Source organism: Protopterus annectens, chromosome 13.part0 (assembly GCF_019279795.1).
Source record: "Protopterus annectens isolate FY-2018-M chromosome 13.part0, PAN1.0, whole genome shotgun sequence".
Taxonomy (NCBI): Eukaryota; Metazoa; Chordata; order Ceratodontiformes; family Protopteridae; genus Protopterus; species Protopterus annectens.
The window spans coordinates 396,271,476-396,294,452 of record NC_056747.1 but is presented as its reverse complement, the minus strand read 5'-3'; the positions used below and the strand labels follow the sequence as shown (position 1 = coordinate 396,294,452).

The window sequence follows — 22,977 nt, the reverse complement described above, 5'->3', positions numbered from 1 at the left end:
TCTTCTCCACTCCTGCAACTTTATCACAGCAGAATTACTTAAATGTTATACTGAGCTCATATACTGAAATGGAAGTCATTCTTCCAATTGATGCTGGCACTGTCTTCTTAGAGGAGAGCATGCTTCATGGATGATGGAGCTGCCCAAAGTTTTCCTTCTAACTCTAAACAATGTCCTCAATCAAGCCAGAGTTTCACCAGAATTTACGAGAATAACCTGGACAATAGACCAACCCCTTACACTAATTGCCGAACCTCACTGTGGTTATCCAAAAGTCACTTTCCATCATCTTGCCATATTTCTCACTCCAAAATAGAATATTTGGCTTCAGCGCTGTAACAAAATTCCATAGCAGGAAGCAGCTGTTGGTTAAATATGTAATTTATGATTGAAATGTTAGCTCCAACTTGAATGTTTTTTTTTTTTTTATCATATACAATGTAGGCCTACAGTGAGGCCTTACTTTAGTGACTGCCACAGTTGCTGCCTTACTAGATGTTGATGCCTGTCAGTCATACCTAGAGATCCTGCTGCTACCATTTCCTGGAAAGTGTGATCTTTAGCTTTACAGCTTTCCACAGCCATTGTGTCTACCAGCAGGTCCTAGAATTATCACCAAGACAAGTGCTGACCACTTTTAGATCACAGCTCTTTACATCCACCTCAGCTATGGAAATATTGACTAATGTCCATCCCCACCATTTAGTATGTGAAGAAAGCTATTTTGGAGAAGGGAGTGCAACTAATCCCACCCCAAAACACCAGTTAGGCATTTCCAGGGGGGTCCACTTCTTAATTTCATAATCTCAAAATCCTGAACATCAGAATTCTGACGTCCGGATGTTAGAAGTTTTGAAATCTTGAAGGTAAACAATTGAGATCACCCAACAGTGCAGAACAGTAATTTTACCATTATCTTCACTGTAGTGCGATCTCGGAGTTGGTATATTTAAGTAGCAGGGTGGGGGGGTGCAGGGGGGCTTGGCCCCCTGCAGCAACATGATGTCTAACTTTTTTTGTTTTAGTTTTGTTTTTATTTGCATATTGAGACTTCAAAATCTTGAACATCTGAATTGTGGATCCTTCCAGGGCACCCTCAGTACAAATGTGGGTCTTTTAAGGCTTTCTGGTTGCTTCACCAGACATCTGAACCAATTTGCCTTCAAATTGTGATGAAGTGACAGCCTGTCACTGCTCATGTCATGAGTGTTCAGAATGTATGTCGTCTGGTCTGATGGTATGATGACAATCAGTCAATCACTGGCTTTTGGTCTGAATAGCTCTAGTAACAAGTACACTTAAGGGCCTGCATGAGTTATGGACTACCAGTGCCAGTTACTCTTGGGTTTGATCAGGCAAGCCATTCCTCCCAGTTATACCCCTCTATTTGTCTCCACCAGTCCCAACAGGAGTACTGAAGCCTCCCATAGTAACTACAGAAGTAGTACATACTCCTCTATCAAGCACGACTCCCATGGCCTCTACTAAAGTCAAATGCTCTGAACAGCTCTTAACTACATATGCATAAATGCCAGGCAGTTTTCCTTTCTGCATCTTGCAGTCGCATTATGGCAACTGTATCATTTACTGTCCTCAAAGTACAACTGAACAACACTGAGCCAGTGGATTGTGAGTACCCTCACCCCTGTCTGGGGCCTGTCATGAAAGTCTGGAGTACTAGACAAAGCATTCAAATCTGAAAATCTGGCTATTGGCCCCTGTGCCACTGTGTAAGGTAATATCTCTGCAGATCTAGGTCAATACAGACCCTTCGCCATCTACAATCTCTACCAAAAATGAATTTATTTATTTATTCCTTCATTCAGTTTAGTAAATGTGGTAGAGCACTGATCAAAGGGACATATTTTAGTCTCAGCATGGACAAATATAAACGGCCATAGGCAAGCACATTCACAAGAAATGTTATGAATAGAAACAAAATGTTGCATGAAGATTAAATGAAAAAAAAATAATAGTAATAATAATAATAATAATAGTAGTAGTAGTAATAATAATAATAATAATAATAAATAATAGTAATAATAATATAATAATAATAATAATAATAATAATAATAATAATAATAATACAAAGTACACAGTATAAGAGGCAATGTGAAGGAATGGTTAGAGGAAGGAGGGCAGAAAAAGAAGAAAGTCAAATAGTGAAGGGATAGAGTAAAAAGTGTAAAAGATAGCAAAAGTAAGGTAAGGGTACACAGAAATTAATTATATGCAATATATACAATGTGGAAGAGATATCACATTAGTACATGGAAGTAATGTAATTATATGCAATATATACAATGTGGAAGAGATATCACATTAGTACATGGAAGTAATGTAATTATATGCAATATATACAACGTGGAAGAGATATCACATTAGTACATGGAAGTAATGTAATTATATGCAATATATACAATGTGGAAGAGATATCACATTTGTACATGGAAGTAATGTAATTATATGCAATATATACAATGTGGAAGAGATATCACATTAGTACATGGAAGTAATGTGAGGAAGACAAAGGTTCTTGACTGGTGAAGGGGATCATGGGGAATTAGGGGATGTGTCCAGAGGGAAAGCATTAGCAAATTGGTTCAGACTTGATATGATCTTTCAGCTGAGCATGGAATGAGGAGTACAAGGTGAGATTTTTAAGAGTAACAGGGAGGGATTCCCAGAGTTGGGGCCTAGGACGAAGAAGGCATGCTTAGTGCAATGAAGTCCTGTTCTAAGACATTGAAGAAGTGGACCAGAGTAGTTAGGATGTCTTAGATTGTAAATGAGGTGGACATCTGAATAGGTTGGAGGCAAGGCAATGACAGGAAAGTTCTTGTAGGAGCTCATAGAGTTGGAAACCAAGAAGTAGGTTGGCAAGTTGTTGGACAGGTATCCAACTGACTTTGTTAAGCTCGATACAGTGATGCTTACTTCTAGAGGATAGGATAATGTAACAGTAGATAGAGCTGATTTTAATTTGGTTGGTGAATGTGTCCACTATCAACTATACAACAATCTTTCAACTCATTAGAAACATGGCTATCTGCATCTCAGCTATTCCTCAGTGCTATCATCATGAACAAATATTTTCATGTCCCCATAAGTATTCCAGTCTTAAGCCTGCATATCTCTCATATTGCCAGTTCTACTTACTGTTTACAATAAAATGTCATAGTAATACCAGTTTTAACTTTCATATTGCCAGTTTTACTCACTCTTTACAATAGAATTTCATAGTAATACCAGTTTTATCTCTTTTATTGCCAGTTTTACTCACTGTTTACAACAGAACTTCATAGTAATGCCAGTTTTATCACTCTTATTGCCAGTTTTACTCACTGTTTATAATATAATTTCATAGTAATACTAGTTTTATCTCTCATGTTGCCAGTTTTGCTCACTATTTACAATAGAATTTCATAGTAATATTAGTTTTATCTCTCATATTGCCAGTTTTACTCACTGTTCACAATAGAATTTCATAGTAATACCAGTTTTATCAATCATATTGCCAGTTTTACTCGCTGTTTACAATAGAACTTCATAGTAATGCCAGTTTTATCTCTCATTTTGCCAATTTTACTCACTGTTTACAATAGAACTTCATAGTAATGCCAGTTTCATTCTTGTTTATACTTATCTTGCTGCACAATAATTCTTTTATTGTACATGTACTTGTAATCTATTGTATAACCGTGTACTAAATTGTCAAACCATGTACAGCTTTCATGTCAAACAAGTGCACTTGTCAGGTATGCCAGATTTTGAGTGTTGCACTTTATTGAATAACCTTTTATATGGAACTTTTCTCCTCTGGTCACCAGAGACTTGTAACCCAGTCAAACTTTCCTAGTAAGCAATATCAATCAACCAATAAATAAACTACTCTAATATTTAAAAAAAATAATAGCCTCCTTTCCATCTCTCTTCTATCCAGCCTTTGTAGAGAGACAGACCTACTAGATCTTGTAGTCTTATAAGGCAAATCTCAAACCTTTGTACATAGCCGGTATATTTCTTGACTTTTAAAAAGCATTTCATGTGACCGTCTACAACGTGCTCACATTGCCCCTACCCATACAAAATGTAGCACCGAATACTATTACATGGTTCTGAAACTGTATGCATTTCATTACATGGTCCAGCCAATCCTCCCCATCTGATCCAGCAAATGGAGTTCCCCTCAGGCAGACTACTTATTCCCTTCCTATTTACAGTATTTGTAGACAGCATTTCATTTTTTTTATTTATTTATCCTTTTTGAGCTGGTTAGGCCCACAAATCTAGTGACCTCTTTTCAAGGGAGACCTGAGATGGTATTTATACTACTAAGGGAAATTTGGCCAGGCCATCAAGGAATTTCCCCTACTCTTTTTGATAGGTTTAGTGAGGCCTTTTATATCCACATAAGCAATTACCAACTCAAACAAATGGAAGCTCAATTTAAGGTCTCATCCAAAGAACAACACATTCAGAAGTTATATTTATTTAGGTTAGTTGTAAGAGTTGTGGAACAGCTTAACGTAAAAAAATGGAATTTTATTTATTTATTTGAGTGGCAGCCCCTCACTTGTGCTTGCAACCACAGTTTATGAATCACTTTCGCTGATTAACAAACTGTTCTTGTTATATGGAGAACATAACAATCTCTCAAAGTTTGTACACTTTAGAGTTCTCAAGTAGTTTCTGAATGATTGATGGTGTACACTGCTGGATTCTGCTAGATAATCATGAATTAAACTCCTTGGAATCACTTCTGATGCTGTGCTAAATTTGATGGTTACATTGCTTGGGCTTTTCAGCAGTGCAACTGTAAATTGGTGTCTCTACATTGTGCTAACTAATTTCTAATCCCCCTGTCACACTAACCACAGCAGCAGCAGTTTTCCTACAGCCCTTTCTTTTGTACTGCTATAGAATTTTTACCAGTCCTTAGTTCAGGTCTTAATAACAAAGTCAGTCAGGCCTGCCACCATGTTTTGTTTACCTCATACCTCCACTTTGAACCCACTACTGTGCCTTCCTCAAATCCAACAACTTGTCATACAAAAAATGAATTATCGCACCAAACTTTAAAGGTAACTCAAAACAGTTCTACACGAACCTAATATATTTCTTCCTCTAGCACACTCCAGACCCTTTTACAATGGTATAATCTTACTCAGTGTCTCAGGTCCTGAGACAATTTCCTTATAAATTCTCTTCCTGCTACAAATAGATGCAGTAGATTTTCTGCTATAGGTACATCATAAATTAAGACTAAGCTATCGTTATCCACAACAACTGAAACTAATCTCAAAATATTCAAGACAGCCCTTGACAATTGTCAAAATCTCAGCTGTTCCTGTAACTGTGTAAGTAAGTTATTCCCCTACTGCAGCTGGAGCGACTCTCCCGCCTATCGCTTACTCTCTACTATTTCTTTTACTCGCACTTCGTAACACAGATAAGACTGTCGAGTCTTTCTTTCTTTTACTCCTTTTGTGTGCACACATTGGTAACACCTGGCTCACCTGGTATAACCACTGCAAGTTGACACATATGTGCTTACTTAGCTATAAACATTGTTTACACATATCATCTATATATCAACATATATACATACTATGCCTATATAGCTAGAATCGCTCATAATAACTAAAAAATTAATAAAATGTGTGTAGTTTTTCTCCATAGACTTCTGCTGACATGTATACATAAATATTGACTTCAGCTTTAGACACTCCATCTCTGTATCAATACTTTGTGACTCTGAGAAAGTCATTTATCTAGACTGGTAATTCTCATTTGCTGCAGAGAACGGGCCTTGTGTCCTTGAGGTATTGCTGGTATAAAAAAGAATAACTAACTCTGCAACTAAATAAATACATAAAGGAATTCCCTGCTTCATGCTATTCAGGTTTTTCAAAACATCCTCCAGTGTTTCATACTATCGTTAAGTCTTGCTGATTTCCAAATATATATTTACCACTGCCTATGTCCACCTTAGCTCTGTCCCACTCTTAGAAACATATCAGATTAGACAGGTAACATATTTGTTATATAAGTCAATATTGCAAGTTCTCAACATTCATTCCAAGACCTGCTACTAAAATCTTCATAGAAGTCAATAAAACATGAAGTAAAATATGGTAAAATTGTAATATTATCACTTGTATCACAGTTTAATTCCAAACTATGGACTTCTTCAGAAATAATAATACACACGGCACACTTAAATACTTAAATCAAATCAATCACATGACATTAAAAACAATCAAATATCACTTCCAATAAAATATTCAGTTAACCTTCCTAATTCTTTACAAAGGCGTAACACTTAAATAACATGTATCCCTGAGAGATCATTTGTTGCCAATAACATTTGACTTTGAAATTCCCTTTTACCTAACAGAAATTCTTAATTGCCACCTCTAATATTTGCATTCACTTTTTCAACATCCATGTTGCAATTTGTTTGTCCTGCAATGCATTTTATGCTAGCAAGACAGGTAGGGATCTAAGACAAAAAATTATGGATGGCATTAATGCTATGAAAGGGGATGATGAGTATATTGATTTATAAAAAACATAAAATGTTGTGTAGTCATTTCAAAAATAGTATGATTTGATGATTGTTACAGCATGAGGCATTCATTCAACGGCCTATTAAAAGAAAAAAAATCCCCAAAAGTACTATAGCTTGACAGAAGGAAAACTGAATACTGCTTCATTGAATCATCTCAAGACACTTGTATAAACAAATACTTCAGTATGCATACATATTACAGATAACTGTAATACAGAAACATAGTAAACAAAATTTACAAATGAAAGTGGACCACACATTATACCAGTGTAACTATAACAAAGTTATAACCTAATCCCAATATAATTTCTTAACAGTAAAACAAAATTGCCATCTGATACCCAAAATTTAAATCAAGGCATAGTATTCTTAAATTAACAAAAGAACCACAACAATAAATGCCCAAATAAACATAGATCAGCAATGTCCGCATCTCCACAGAACCCTTAAACCAATATCTCTAAATACTAGCAACTGTATTACAAATACAACTGCAAATACCCATGAAACACACTTACAGGGGTAGTGGGGCAAAGCTCCTCTACCCCTGTTTTAATGAAACCACCTATCACTTACCTCATACACCACTACTCACAACAATTTACAGCACACATTCAATCAAATTCCCTTACGTGTATGATGGATATATGAGTCCACATCAGTAGACGGAGCATTGGGGATGCATGTGCATGTATGCATGTTTGAGGGTCGGGGCTAGATTATGGGTTGAGGAAGTAGTTACATGTAGTGTTATGCTTGTGTACTATTTGCATGTAGGTGTGTGTGTGTGTGTGTGTGTGTGTGTGTGTGTGTGTGTGTGTGTGTGTGTGTGTGTGTGTGTGTGTGTGTGTGAGTATCTTGTTTGTGGAACTGCTAGGGATGGAGATATCTGTAAGATAATGGGCCAGATTAAATAAACATACAGTAAGTGTACACTAATGGCCAGATTCAATAAAGCCTACACTAAGTGTACACTAGTGCACACAATATGTATTCAATAAAATCTCATCACATTTTCTTTGCTTTCTAGTCCCTCAGAAAGATTACACCAAGTGCACATGTAGTCTACGACTTTGTGGTAACCTTTATGAATCCCTGTCAATATTTAAAGCTGCAAGAATATCAGTAGGAAAACTAAAATTAAGAGGAAGAAGGTGCGAGTTATGTCTGTGTTGTCTGATCACTCAGAACGGCATAAAGTTAGTGCACACTTAGTCTAGGCTTTATTAAATCTGGCCCAGTGTGTAGAGTTGGAGTAAGGGGCAGGTGTGGGGTTAGGGTTAGCGCATATGAGTAAGGTGGTACAGGTGAGGCAAAGCTTTTCCAATTGACTTGATTAATTTCTAAGTAATTAATTCATGAATCCCCCACAAAGACTAAAAGGAAAGTAAAATACAAAACAAATGTTTCAGGGAAAAATCAAAATGAGTAACAATGTATACTAAATGAAAACAATAAATAAATAGAATGTAAATATAAACTTAAAAATGAATGTAGAATCAAAGATGTGAGCAAAGAAAGGTTTTGTAACAGTGCTGTTTTTATCAAGGGGATTCATCAGGTTACTTGGAAGCTTAATCCATTTAACAGCTGCCACTCTATAAAACAGAATAAGAGATCTGTTAGGTGAGTCAAATAACATTATAAAAGTGATGGTTTTACATTTTATGTACAGCACTGCCATGTATAATTCTTCTTTACGACCAACATAAACAGTCAACTATTAGTGCTTTACGCTGAATTAAATTAGTATATCTTGTTTTGGAGCAAAAGATGTGAATATTTCCATCCTTATTATAAAGTATTATATTATGTGTCCATGATAAAAAAAAAAAATAGTCACTGCTTAATAGGAAGTGTTCACTAAAACTACAAAAAAATATTTTTTTAGGTTTTGCAGTTCTTTTGCACTTGACTAATTTGATTGCCAGATGAATGAAAAAGAATGATCCCTCTGTGCCCTAAAGCTTTATTTTGTTTGTCTTTTACACAAACTATGATCTGGTCATCATTTTATCATAGTCCTTTGGTTAGTTGTGACCCAGACAGTAAAGGCAAGAAGAAAGCAGAGGTCATATGACTAGCAACCAGTCAAACACCTCTTTGGGAGATATTAGGAAACTAGAGTACTCGGAAGAGGGAGAATGTGAAAATCAGACAGTAAGCGAAGATTAGGAGCAAACCCCAAAATCTGATGTTAAGTGACACCAGAACAAGTCGATGTGCGAAAGAGAAGAGCACTTAAAAAAGATTTAGAAGGTGGGAGAGTGGTCCAGACAACAAACAATGATATGTACTGAGGAGGTGGGAACTGCTACAGTAAACAATAAACAATGGCCATCAGTTCAGAAGAAGAGGGTGGGAAACCCCTGGAAAACATCACTAGATAAATTCAATAGATAGGGTTAACCATGGACAACAAGCATTAACTTGAATTCACATGGAATGATCATTGAATGTGAACTTAGTAGATGAGAGGAAGAGACTCCAGACAACAAGCAATGAATGTGATTTTGAAACATAGCAGAGCTGCTGTTTATAAGGTAAGGCCTCAGACACTGCAAATTACTCTGAAATGTTGAAGTTGCAGGGAAATGTTTGTCCAATTCTGCACAGAGCTATAACTTAGTATCCTTTTAGAAGAAAACTTTCAGAATATTCACAGTATGGGAGTTAATGTCATGCTACAATTCTGTATTAAAAGATAATGTTACAGTCACTACATGATCTATTGAAATGTTTTTTGGAACAGAAGTGGGTATTGAGACTACAGTTTTTCAAGAAAGTCCATGGATGGTATTTTCAAAATTTGATGCAAAATACTAAACTTCAGTAAAGTTGTAAGGAAATCTTCACTTCAATTAAATGCATACTTATATACTTCGCAGCGAGAAATATACTGACACAAACATGCTGGATAGTTATCTGAGGGGTTGACATCAAGAAAATGAGAAGGTCTCTTAAATGTCTTTTTACATATTTGGCATAAAAATGTCACACTTTGGTCATTTCAAATTGCTTTTGCAGTCATTATGTGAAATTATGTTTCAAATCATAAAGATCCTTCTAGGGTAGACTTATAAAAGGAGAATACAGTTGTTCATTAGGTGAAGGGCAATAACTGTAAATTTACAAAGGAAGTTTTAGCCAGCTCATTGGAATTTTTCTCATCTATACCTTTGGCTGTATGCATATATGCCAGATACAACATTTGAGAGTGTATAAGCTTGACTCCACAGGAAAACCCGGATTCCTAGAATATTCCATTTCAATGGGCCTAGTTTATATACTAGCACTAAAAACCTCTAGACCAGTGAGAGTGAAATCAGTCAGGACCACATATTGGAAAACAAATTCAGTTGTACTTATCCTTAACAGACTCTGATCTGAGATAATGAATTACAGGAAGCAGGAGAGACTGTTGAGGAAACACCATTTTCAAGCACAGGATGGGTATTCTATCCAGTTGATGAAGCAAAACCAATAGTTTGGGATTTTTGGAAGTAGCAAATATCCAAAACTGGAATATATCAGAGAATGGCTAATCTATTTCCTTACCTGACTTTCTCACCTATATATAACTAGAGACAAACAGCTCCATGACTGAGTCATTCTGCATATTGTAGAAGCCATGAATATACTAGGTTATAAATACCAAAGTGTTAGCTGTTCAAGTCATATACATGCACAGTCTTATATGGATAGGAGTGCATCCTGTTGATTTGTTCTAGTGGTTTCAGTGGACATACTGACAATCCAGTCCAGTCATAGATTCTCCTAAATTTCACAGGTTATGTAGCAGTGGTAGTACTGCACCAGGTTTTGAGTGCAGAGGGGAAAACAGGGAGAATGAATGCAGGATGTCTAATAGAATTTCCTTTAGACATGAGCGTAATCTAAAATTTAATTCTCAAATTTTAATATTACATGACCTGCCAAGAGAAAAATCATGTTAAATGAACTCATAGGCTCTTTCTAAACAACAGCTTTGGAAATATTTATTAGTGAAATATCACTCACAGCTGCAGTAGAGCCACGCTTTAAGTAAAACATAATTCATTTGAGGTGATCGATCAGTCCTGACAGCACATCGTTCATGTAGATCACTGACCAGCAAGCAATAAATCCTTTGTTATTTCAGACATGCACAAGGGATGTAACTAAAAACAGTGGAGATGAGCTTCCACCAGGGGAAATGCTTTGTCCTAACATGATTCTCATTCCTAGAGTGTACTGTGCACTCATCGTTTGTCAATGTGAGCTGTAAGCAAGAATGGAAAGTGATGCTTTAAATAATGCGAATATCAGAGCAAATCAATGACACAAAATGCATCTGTCATCTAATTTCTACTCTGCCTCCAAGAAAGGCTATGCCAGTCTTCTCTGCACTTATACTTTAAACAAGTCCATACATGGATGGATGTGATGGGCACAAACAACACAGTATTTCAAGTGAAACTTAATAGCCCATCATTTCTGTGGACTAAAAAGAAGCAGACATTTATGTGAAGTTTCTCGACTTGTAGAGTTTCTCCTTAGAAACAATCTGCAAGAAGCATCTTAACAGATATTTCTCAATGCTAAGTCAGAGGAAAACATGTGAGGAGATACAGAAGACTTGAGAACATAACAAAGTTTTAAACATCCCATGGCCTCACCTGAAGAAGTTCAGCAGTATTGGTGCAGAACTCCATGCCAAAGAATGATTCGTTTTCTCTTGTGTGACATCATTTCCTGAGATGGTATCCCATATCTGACATTAAAATATTTAGTCAGAAATACTATTGGCAAAGGCACATGTGAATATTTGTCAAATGAAATGCAGTAATATAGTTCTGGCAATCATTTTCAGACACTTATCTTGCTGTCACGTCTCCTGAAAATACTAATATTGTGTAATGTTACCTTAACAGGTGATTTATATGTCACTGTAATGTTACCTTTTGGAATGAACAACACCATAACAACACAGCACTGTGATTCTTGAGATTAGATCATACCAGTTATATACTGAAAGTGAGAGACCGAACTATTAAGAAATGGCCAGTCACTGTTCTTGTTTTTATGTGTACTGCAGTGTACAGTCAGTTTAGAAGGAGAGAAAGTATATTCCCAATCTGTCAGAGATGTTCATTATGAAGCTGCAGGTATGTATGAGAATTAGTAGGTTTGCAAGTCTGCAGTGAAAAGAATAGCAAGGATGGGAGCATATTTTACGGACAAAACCATTTTAAAAGGGTATCGAAGAATAGCTGTCTTCATTTCAGAACCACATTTTGGTAGACTGGACAGTCAGTAAAGTCCTGAAGTGGACACAATGGCAGTAGGATAGCAGTGAAGGAAGGGGATGCCCCAATTCCATTTAAAGGTGGACCTGAAGATGAAAGAGCTTTAACAGACATATACTGAGAAACACAAGTGCTGGTTTCTTTATTTCAGCTAAACTCTTTGGCATAATACATGCCTCAGCACTAGGGGATTGCTCACTCACATTATATGAAACAAGTAGAGGTGGATAGCTTATTTAATTTCATGGAGCGGTACAAGAGGGGTAGTAACATAATACAGCACTTATGGTCAGGACTAAATGTAGCAAATGGCAGCTTGGCTAAAGAGGAGGCATTGTTAATAGAGTTTGCACTTGGGAATCAGTAATAAAGCAGAAAGTGCAGAAGGAGAATAATACATTAGGCAGTGTTTTGTTCATTGTGACTGTGTTAATGGGTCTAGTATACTTATCCAGTAATTCTTTGGATTCTATTAATATTCAAAGACGTGATTTAATAACATTTTTCTTGTATGAGCAAATGCCACTACATGCCCTAGGTAAGGGAATTCATCCTGTGCATTCCCTTTATTATATAATCAACCATTAAGTCATGGATATTTAGAGAAAGGAGCATGTCACTGACAGTAATCAGTTTGTGTTCCGGCTAACCAGCCATGATGGTGTACATGTTGCTTACTACCTTGTACTGACACTTTCTTACTTCTCCATGCTGGGTTCCCAAAATGATTTGTATATCACTTAGAATAAAAATGGTCTATATTATAAGAATGAAAGTGCATATGTGCGACTACATAAAAGTCGACACATAATGCACGAAAACTAAAAATAGCGAATGGCCACGTAAGCGAATTTTTCTCTAGGGGAAAAAACGTACATGGCCATTCGCTAAAAAAATTATTTAACATCATAAACAGGTGGGAGACTTCACTCCCCACACCCCCCAATGTGATGATTCGAAGGATATGTGTCGCTCATTCCATATTCGCTTAGAAGCATTTTCATGCTACTAATATAGACCCGGATAAAAATGCTACTTGCAGCTTCTGAGTTAAATTATATAGAGCAATTATATGATGAATATATATATATACTTGAAAGAAAGTTACTGTTTGTCATTTTTGCATTTAAGTTATCTGTAACACATTGCATTTAAGTTACCTGGCACTTGCTTACTAAGTCAGCACTAAAAAATTAAAAGCACTACACCCTCACAAACTCCCCTTGAGTACCTTGTTCCCATTGGCCCTTTTTTTCAATTATAAAGGAATTCCCAATACTATTCTAGCATGTCCAAAGGTCAGTTGTCAATCTCCTTTCCGGTCCAGCTGGTGAATCTGGGAATCTTGAGGCAATGGTACAACTGCCTCATGTACACAGACAACCCTCTCCTCCTCCCAACAAATTCCAACACGTGAGAGATGCAACCATATAGCCAAACTAGAGGCTAAGCTCTCTCAACTCAGTACTGGCGTAACCAGTCAGGCGGAGAAGGAAACCACACTCACTACAATTCCAGTCTCACATAGACCTACAACGACAGCAAACCAAACACATAAACACACAAAAACGTACTCGGAGGCTCTAAATAAAAATCTGCCTAAGCAGCAGAGACCTCCAAAGCAGACACCCAAGCAACCGCTACCCCAAAACCGCTACCCTCACAAAGCCAGTGTGCTGAACAGTCACAGCCCTTAAGGCTAAACAACACACCTGATACACTTGTAATAGGTGACTCTATCGTCAGGCACACTGACGTCCTGCTCACCAGGCTGAACAAGGAGAAGGTCACGGTGAGCTGCCTGTCGGGCGCTAGGATCCGCCACATAACACAAGCACTCAGGTCACTCCAAGGCAAGTACAAATATGACTCAGTCATTGTCCATGCTGGTGTGAATGACCTGAGACGTACCTCCCTGGACTACATGAAAAGAGACATAGAGGAGCTCTTTGAGCATGTAGCCCAAGCGGTATGACCCTGACCTTGAGTAGCATCTTACCCTCACCAAGAATGATGCCACAATATGAAGACAAGATGATCAATTTCAACAATTGGCTTAAGTATTGGTGTCATTCAAAGGGGATCCAATGCCTGTCAGCCTGGGATGACATGCTCGACAAGCCACGATGCTTCGCTAGGGATGGCTTGCACCTGTCACCGCTGGGCTTTCGGATATTGGCAAAGGCTCTTGCTACCCCCATAGTGCCTTTTTTAGGCAAGGCTCAAAAGACAAACCCACCTCCATAGGTATCACAAAGGATAAGAAACTAAGAGTAATGCTACTCAATGCCAGAAGTCTAAACCTCAAGATGCATGCACTCGAAACTCTCCTTAGCATGGAGAACATCGATATCTGTGCAGTAACAGAAACCTGGTTCAAGGCTCACGAGAGCACCCCAGCACTACCAGGTTATACCTCATACCATGCTTTTCGGCCCCAAAACTTGGACCGAACAACAAAGGAGGGAGTATCAATATTCGTCAAAGATACCCACACCTCCAGGTTGGTGGCACAGCACGAAGCATCAGAGACTATCCATGTGCAACTAACAGTGGGTAAAACTGCCTTCCAGTTTATAGCCTGCTACAGACCACCCTCCCAAACCCAGGAACCCCACTCGGCCTTCCTGAGAACACTGGAATATATGAAGGTCTCTCCAAACACCATTATATTGGGCGACTTCAACTACCCAAACATAGACTGGGAGCATTACTCTAGCTCCAACACCCTAGCCCAAAGGTTCCTAGAATTTATAAACTCAAATGCTATGGAACAACTTGTTATCACTCCCACAAGAGGAGAAAACATACTGTACCTGATCATCACCAACATGGGGACTCTATGCTCCAGACCAGAAGTGTATCCCTCACTGGTAAGATCAGACCATAAACTAATCTCACTGGATATTCACATCCCGACCCCACCCCCTGCCCAGAAAACCACAGTGAAAAACTTCTCTAAAGCAAATTTCACACTCCTCAAAACCAAGGTGGAATCCTTCAAAGCCCCCGGGCCTGTGAAAAATATGGCCCAGACCGCAGAATCCTTTATAAATGCATTCTATGAACACCTTCAGGAATGCATGGATCTTGCAATCCCAAATAAAACCAAGACCCAATCCTCCAAAGGCAGGCGTCCTGTCTGGTGGACCTCAGCCATAAACAAACTATACAATAGAAGGAGGAAGCTACTACATGATAGAGCAAAATCTCAAAAAGGGAAGGCATCTCTGATCAGTATTAGCAAAAAACTACGGGCACTCATAAAATCGTCTAAGGCCAGCTTCGAGAGAAATATTGTACAGGACACTAAGGATAATCACAAGGCTTTCTTTAGTTATGTTAGGAACCTGGGTGGGAATTCCCAGATATGCTCAGAATTAGTCCAAAATGACAAAAAATACACCAAACCCACAGACATTGCCAACATCCTAGCTGACAGGTTCAGCGCAAACTTCACCCTTCCACCAAAGGGCAAATATCTATCCCAGCAGAGTGCTGCCCCTGACATCTCAGATGCTCAGGTAAGAGCCGCCCTCTCCAAAGCAAAAAACACAGCATCAATGGGACCAGACGGTGTCCCGGGCTGCGTCCTACATGAACTCCAAGAAGAGCTAAACTCAAACATAAAACTACTGTTCAATCTCAGCCTTACTACAGGATATGTACCCAAAGAGTGGCGTACAGCAACAGTGGTCCCTCTCCACAAAGGTGGTGCCTCAACAAATCCTGGAAACTATCGCCCCATAAGCCTGACTAGCTTGGTCTGCAAAGCTATGGAAAGGATCATCATGTACCTCATAAATAAAGATATTGGGGACCTACAGACACTGGATCCTACCCTGTTCAGCTTTGTTAAGGTCAGATCCTGCCTCTTAAACCTGGTCAATTTCTTTGAAACAGTCACCAAGGCCATTGACGAGGGGAAGGTGGTCCACACAGCCTACCTGGACCTCGCAAAAGCCTTCGATACAATACCCCACTCGGGCATTATAGATAAGCTCACCAGCTTAAATATAAACCCCTATGTCACTAGATGGGTTGCAAACTGGCTCAAGGACAGAACCCACATGGTTAGAATTATTGGAGCCATGTCAGACTCCAAACCAGTTACCAGTGGCATCCCACAAGGCTCAGTCCCGGGACCTCTCTTGTTCGGTATATATTTCTCGGCGGTACAGGCCAACACGGAAGGACTGTGGCTGACCAAGTTCGCAGATGACTGCAAACTGGGCGCCATAATTGACTCTCCAGCCGACACAAGCATCCTCCAAAAGGGCCTCATAGAAACAGACAACTGGTGCCAGAGCCATGGCCTCAAGCTAAATGCCAAAAAGTGTATAGTCATCCTCTTTGGCAAAAACAAAGTGCCCACAAATTACCACATAGGTGGTAATCCATTAAGTACAGAAGAAGTAATTAGGGACCTGGGGACCCAAGTTGATAGCAATCTCTCATTTGACAACCACGTGGCCAAAGTGGTTAGAAGAACATTTTATATAGCACACCTAATCATGAAGGGATTCACATCTAGATCAGGGGAGGTCATTGTGCCTCTTTACTCATCCCTAATCAGGCCCATAATTGAGTACAATGCCTCTTTTGGGATGTACCTTACCAGACACCTGCAGCAACTGGAAAGACCCCAAAAGTACCTCACCAAGAGGATCAAAGGGCTCAAACAGATGCCATATGCTGCCCGGTTAAAGAAACTCCAGCTCTACTCAGTGGCATACTGCCTGCTCAGAGGCGATCTGCGCCTGACGTATAAAGCCATGTCCAACCCGGAATTAATGGACATGCTGCACCTCAGAAAATCCAAATCCCATCGAGCTACGCGCTCGAGAGACTTGAACCTCAGCACTGAAATAAATAGGACATGCTGGAGGGACAGATTTATAACCCAGAGGCTCCCTTCACTCTGGAATAAAATCCCAGTCCAGGTTAGGCAGAGTCCCTCATTGACTCTCTTCAAGAGGAATCTTGATGAGTGGATGGGAGATCATAGGTTTACCCCGGGTATCAATTCTGTGTCACTGTTAGACAGAGGCACAGTATACTAACCTCGAAAAAGGGCATAGCAAAATTAATTTAAAATGGGTGGCGAAAGCCAAACACACTCTGGCTAGGCTTATAAATGCCCTAGGGCAGATAGCCTAGTATGAACCTATGAACGTTGTACATTTTATAACAGAAAACAGGTGGCTGTAGGGTAAATGAGTCACCAAAATGCATCAAAAATTGCCATAGATGCCAGTGATAATTTGTTTTGTTGATCTAAGCTGTAAAATATTGCTAACCTTGATAGAATGTTTTTGCTACTAGCTAGAGCCCAGGGACTTCTTGTAAGGTAAGTGATGGGTTGACGTCAGTAATGCTTCTGGGAAATTCTGTGCTATAATTTGCTGTTTTATGTTAATAAACCAAGCTGTGTATGTACATGATGTTTAATTTACAAATTAAAAAAAAAAACATCACATTCTATTTGCTGCTCCTTAATGAATATACCAATTCAGCCAAGCAAGTCTGCTCCTTAATGAATATAAAATGCTTCGAAATAAAGTAAAGAAACTCATCACCTCTGATCGACGAAACTGTTTTTCTACACTCCAAAACCAAAATAAAAACAACCCTCAGAAATTCTGGAAAGGGATCTCCAGTCTCCTTCATCCTAGTACACCAGATACTCCCACCCCAGACTCAACTGCCTCTGAACTAGATATGGCCACCCAATTTAACTCATTTTCTATTGACTCAATTGTAAAACTGACCTCTTCATTCTCCAACTCCACTATGCTCTCTAACACCCCCTCACCCCCCCACTTACACTCTATCCTTCGCCACTTCTACTTCCTGTTTCCCATCCTCTAACTCCTCTACCTCTTCTACTACCCAACCTTTACCCCAAGCACCTCCACCCTCCAACTCTCCCTCCCCCAACTCCACTCTCCTCTCATTCAATCCCATGCCTACATCTTCTATAAAGAAACTCCTTCTGAAATTGAAACCATGTACCAACGCCCCTGACAATATACCTTCCTACTTTCTTTGTATAGCTGCTGAAACACTTGCATATCCCATCAGCATCTTAATTAACCATTCCCTAAAAGAATGCACAGTTCCCCAAATCTGGAAACAGGCATACATTATTCCTCTCCACAAAGGGGGCAACAATAACAACGTCACTAACTTTCGTCCCATAGCCATCCTGTCCCCCATTTCCAAAATCCTAGAAAAATGTGTCCAACTTCAACTCCTTCCTCATCTCCTAGAAAATCACCTTATAACTCCCACACAGCATGGCTTTAGACCTAAACACAGCACAATGACAGCCCTCCTCTCCTTCCTTGAAACAGTAAATAGAGCTCGTGATTCTGGCCTAATTGTCTCTACCTTATTACTAGACCTCTCCAAAGCCTTCGATACCATCTCACATAGTCTGCTCATAACTAAATTCTCAGAACTTAACCTTTCTTCCTCTTCCTTGCAATGGTTCTCTAGTTACCTATCCAACCGAAATCAAGCAGTAAAATGGAAAAAAAACTACCTCCTCATTCCTTAGTACCCCCACAGGTATTCCACAAGGCTCCATTCTAGGTCCTGTTCTCTTCAACATATTTATAAATGACTTCCACAAATCAATCCCATTCTAAAACATCATCCAATATGCAGATGATTCAACTATCATTTGCTCAGCCACCTCTATCTCTACACTTCAAAAACTAACTCAAGATGCCTTCTCTACAACAGAGCAATGGATGTTAAAAAATCACCTAGCTCTTAACGCCTCCAAGACCAAGCTAATGATTTTTACTCCTTCTAAAGCTACTCATCTCAATATGAATACTTTTTCAATCACTAGCCAAAATAACTCTCCCCTAGAATTGGTGTCAGAAACCAAGCTACTTGGGGTACAAATTTTATTTATTTTATTTTTTATTTTACATTTGTTAGCCGGGCTAGTCTGGCTGGATGCATATCCATTTTCAGCAGAGGCCAGAGGAGAAAAGCTCCATTAACATACTCATAGCTAATAGTGAGAAAACAATCAAAAAATTAAGACAATCTAAAAAATTTAAACTATCAGGCACAAATGCAAGAAGCAAACAGCAAATAAACCAAATGTAAAAACAAGTAAGCAAAATTAGGAACAGTTATTATGTAGTTTAGAAGAATTCAGAGGTAGTAGGAAAAGAGATAACAGTGAGAGGCAGTATTACAATGAATTAGTTGCTAGGGAGAGACTGTCAAGGAATGAAGAGGACTGAGAAAATAATTGTAACATATCGAGAGTCAGTAACAAATTCACTGATTACAAGTTAGAATAGTACAAGTTAATCCAGGGTACTAGTATTAGGAAAGAGTTAATCCAGGGTACTAGTATTAGGAAAGAGTTAATCCAGGGTACTAGTATTAGGAAAGAGTTAATCCAGGGTACTAGTATTAGGAAAGAGTTAATCCAGGGTACTAGTATTAGGAAAGAGAATAGCATTGAAGTGAACTGAAAGTATGAAGTTGGGAAAAAATGACAAGATGTAGTGATACAGCATACAGAAGGAAGAAGTAGGAAGAGAAAAAGAGAAGAAGGAAGAGTCAATATGCAGGTAGGTCAGAAGAGGGATAGATCAGGAGTAAAGGATAATAATTAAGAGTGAAGAGGAGGGGACTGGAAAGAGGTGCATTGTATGTTGAGCTCAGTCAGGATTAGAGCATGGGCATAGCCAGTGAGTTTGGAGATGGTGTTTTATTTGTTTTTTGAAAAGGTTAGATGAGCTTAGGGTGGTCAGTTCTACGGGAAGTTTATTCCAATATGATCCAACAGTATTTGCAAATAAGGAGTCGCCTGCTTTATTGTGGGATTTAAGAGTAGTTACTAGAAGCTTGTTGGCTGAGCGAAGTGAGGTAAGGTTTTTATATGGGGTGATTAGGTTATTAAGTATGGGTGTATTGGAGGGGTAGTGCAGAATGTTGAAAGTGATGACTAATTGGCCTTGGGAGTATTAGGTTCTGAAGTTCTAGCCAGTGAAGTTTTTTTAGATTGAGACAATGATGAGTACGGAAAGGGGATCCTGTGGCAAACCTGGCAATACTATGGTAGGCTGTGTTAAGTTTATAAAGGTTGGCTTTGGAAATGTTGATAAAGGATGGAGAGGCATACAATAATGTGGAGATGAGGTGAGTTTGGGCAAGAGACACTCGGGTGGTAGCACTAAGAAAGGGCTTTAGTCTGTAGAGGGCACCTATTTTCTTGTTTACAGTCTTGACGGTTAGATCAATGTGGTTATCAAAGCTTAGCTGATTGTCAATAGTAACGCCTAGTAGTTTGGTGGAATAGTCAGGTATAATTATAGTGCCATTACAGGACACCAGGGAAAATGAGATTGCGGTGGATTTGAGGGTTGGGGTGAAGAGTAATAATTTAGTTTTTTTGGGATTAAGGAGGAGACAGATCTGTTGGAACCATTTTTCTGCTGTTGTAAAGACCTTTTGGGTGGAGGAGTGGAGTTCTTCTGGAGATGGAGCAGAGCAGATGAGAGTAGAATCATCAGCATACTGTATGCAAGTGGATGTTGGGAGAGAAGTGGGCAGGTTATTTATGAATATTGAGAACAGGAGGGGACCTAAGATGGATCCTTGTGGGACTCCGATAGTAACTGGGACTTGAGAGGATAGATGGTTGTCCCAGAGGACTGCTTGTTTTCTATTTGTCAATTGACAACCAACTTAAATTTACCTCTCACCTACAAAGAAATATAAAAAAAAAACACCAAAAACTTGGTATGCTTTATAGACAAAATGCCTACCTTACCTCTGCTACTAAAATAACTCTCGCTTCATCCTTCCTTATCCCCTCCCTTCTCTATGGCGCCCCACTCCTAACTAATCTTCAATCCTCTCTCAAAAAACAACTTTCCTCTTGCTACAACAAAATTGCAAAATTCGCCACCAGCCACAAGTCTTCCACCCACCACTGTTTTTCCCTCCAGAAACTAAAATGGCTAGAACTTCCCAATCAACTAACTTACACTCAACTAACTCTAGCCCACAAGCTTATTCTCAACCCCTCCCTCTGTCCTTCCCTTTCTTCTGCTTTTAATATGCATCTACCCAATAGAGTATTAAGATCAAACAATCAAAACCTACTCAAAGTCCATAAACCTACACATCCCCCAGGCAAAAACCTTCTATCCTTCAACCTAGCTCGCCTCTGGAACTCCCTTCCTCTACTCATCCGCACCACCTCTAATCACTCTGCTTTCAAAAAATCTCTCTATACACATCTAGCATCTCAGTGGGAATGCTCCTGCTCCCACCCTACATAACCTACTCTTCTCCTTCTCTCATCCCTCTGTACTCTGCTTACATCTTTAATATACCCAGAAAATTCCATAGAATTTATTAGACAAGTCCATATGTTTTCTTCTTCCCCCACTACATCATGTCATTGTACCTCCTCTTCCATTTTAGTAACTATGTTTTCCTAACTACTCTGTATAAATGGATATTTCTGTGCTAAATAGTTAGTACGTTTTTCTGCACAATGTATTTAGCTGTACACCTGCTGTACTATTTGATATTGCTTTCTTTTTTACCTGTTGTACCTATTGTTAAACTTTGAATGTATGTATGAAAATATGTTTGTAAGTATGTAGAATGTATTTTGGAGCTTTTCTCCCCAGGACTCCATTGAAAACGGGTTCCTTGTGGCCCAATGGACTATCTTGGTAAACCAACTGCAATAAATAAATAAATAAATAAAATTTGCATTCTAAGAGGTCAGACTAGAGTGTTACATTCAGTAGTCATATTGGAGGTTGAAAGAGAGTTTATTGAAACCGGACTTTATGTGACATGACTATTAAAACAAAGCTGTTTCTGGTTAAACAGCCTATTAAGACTGAGATCACCACCAGCCAGAAATTGTTCATTTATTTTCTGATGTGACAATATCAGCTATCAAAGTTAATAGTTAATATAGGGCATGCAAGGGCAGCAGTCCCCTGTGTGGGGGTGTAGAAGATTTTATTTTAAGTGATTCTTCTTGGAAATACTGCTTTATCTATTGGCTGCACTAAGGATAGCTCTGACACATTTAGTTTCTTATATCCATTTTTGTACTATAACCAAAGGTACAATTCATCCAGATGAATGGAAATAGGTTAAACTGCTTCTACATTGATGAAAATGATATCCCACTCCATCCTACTGTGGCAGTCTAATATATAAGGGGTCTTTTGTGTAGCCATTTGGGATGCTTTATAAGAGTTAGTTTGGTTAATGAGTAGGTTTGAACCCTTAGAAGGCAGTAAACTAATGCACTAAGGTGAATAAAGCGATATTGCTTCCCATTGTGTGTATAAGTGAAGTTGTATCCTCTAATTTGTTGTTGCCTATGCATTTTGTTCCATTTAATGCTTTTGTGATTTATGGGCCGGAGATGGAATGATATGTCGTAAGTTATATTCTTTAATTGCTATGTTGGATCTGTTGCAGCAACATGCACATACTCTGTTTTAGTTGTCTGATATATAGTAACACGTACTGTACATTTGTTCTCAGTCTGATTCTGTCTGAACATCATTCAGAAGACTGTTGTTTGCAGCATACATCTATGGTATTTGCTTGAATGTGTAAAGCAGCAAAACACAACTACAAACTAGAGCTGTTCTACTGAACAGTCCACCATTTTGTGCATATGGAGATCTTCAACTATAGTGACAGTGGGTGACTCAGCTGTAAACTTAACATTCTCACTTCTCATGAATGAAGTAAAGTATTTTTCCTAAAAATGTGTATCCAGACAAAAAGAACTACACTCTCTACAATATAATTCCATACAATCTCTGAAGCAGAGTCAGTGTTTAAAATTATGTGTCACAATTATGTGGATTAAATCGACCAGGTATGTTATTAAACTATATAAGCTGTTTTCTGGGGCTAGTAGTCCTTACAGGAGCTCAAACTGCTGAAATAGGTAAACTTATTCAGTAATTGCTCATATATTTTGCATAGGGGTGTCCAGTGTAGGATGGAGAAATGTGAAACAAATTCCAAGAGTTTCTGTCTTACGTTCCAAAAATACTCGATCCAAGTCTTTTGTTCAACTGGCTTT

At 38.7% G+C, this 22,977-nt stretch overlaps 1 protein-coding gene across 2 annotated transcripts in view; it reads left to right on the top strand.

The window, feature by feature from the left end:
• MATK (megakaryocyte-associated tyrosine kinase) overlaps window positions 1-22,977 on the top strand; it is a 716,676-nt gene that overhangs the window by 583,322 nt on the left and 110,377 nt on the right. The window lies entirely within an intron of this gene.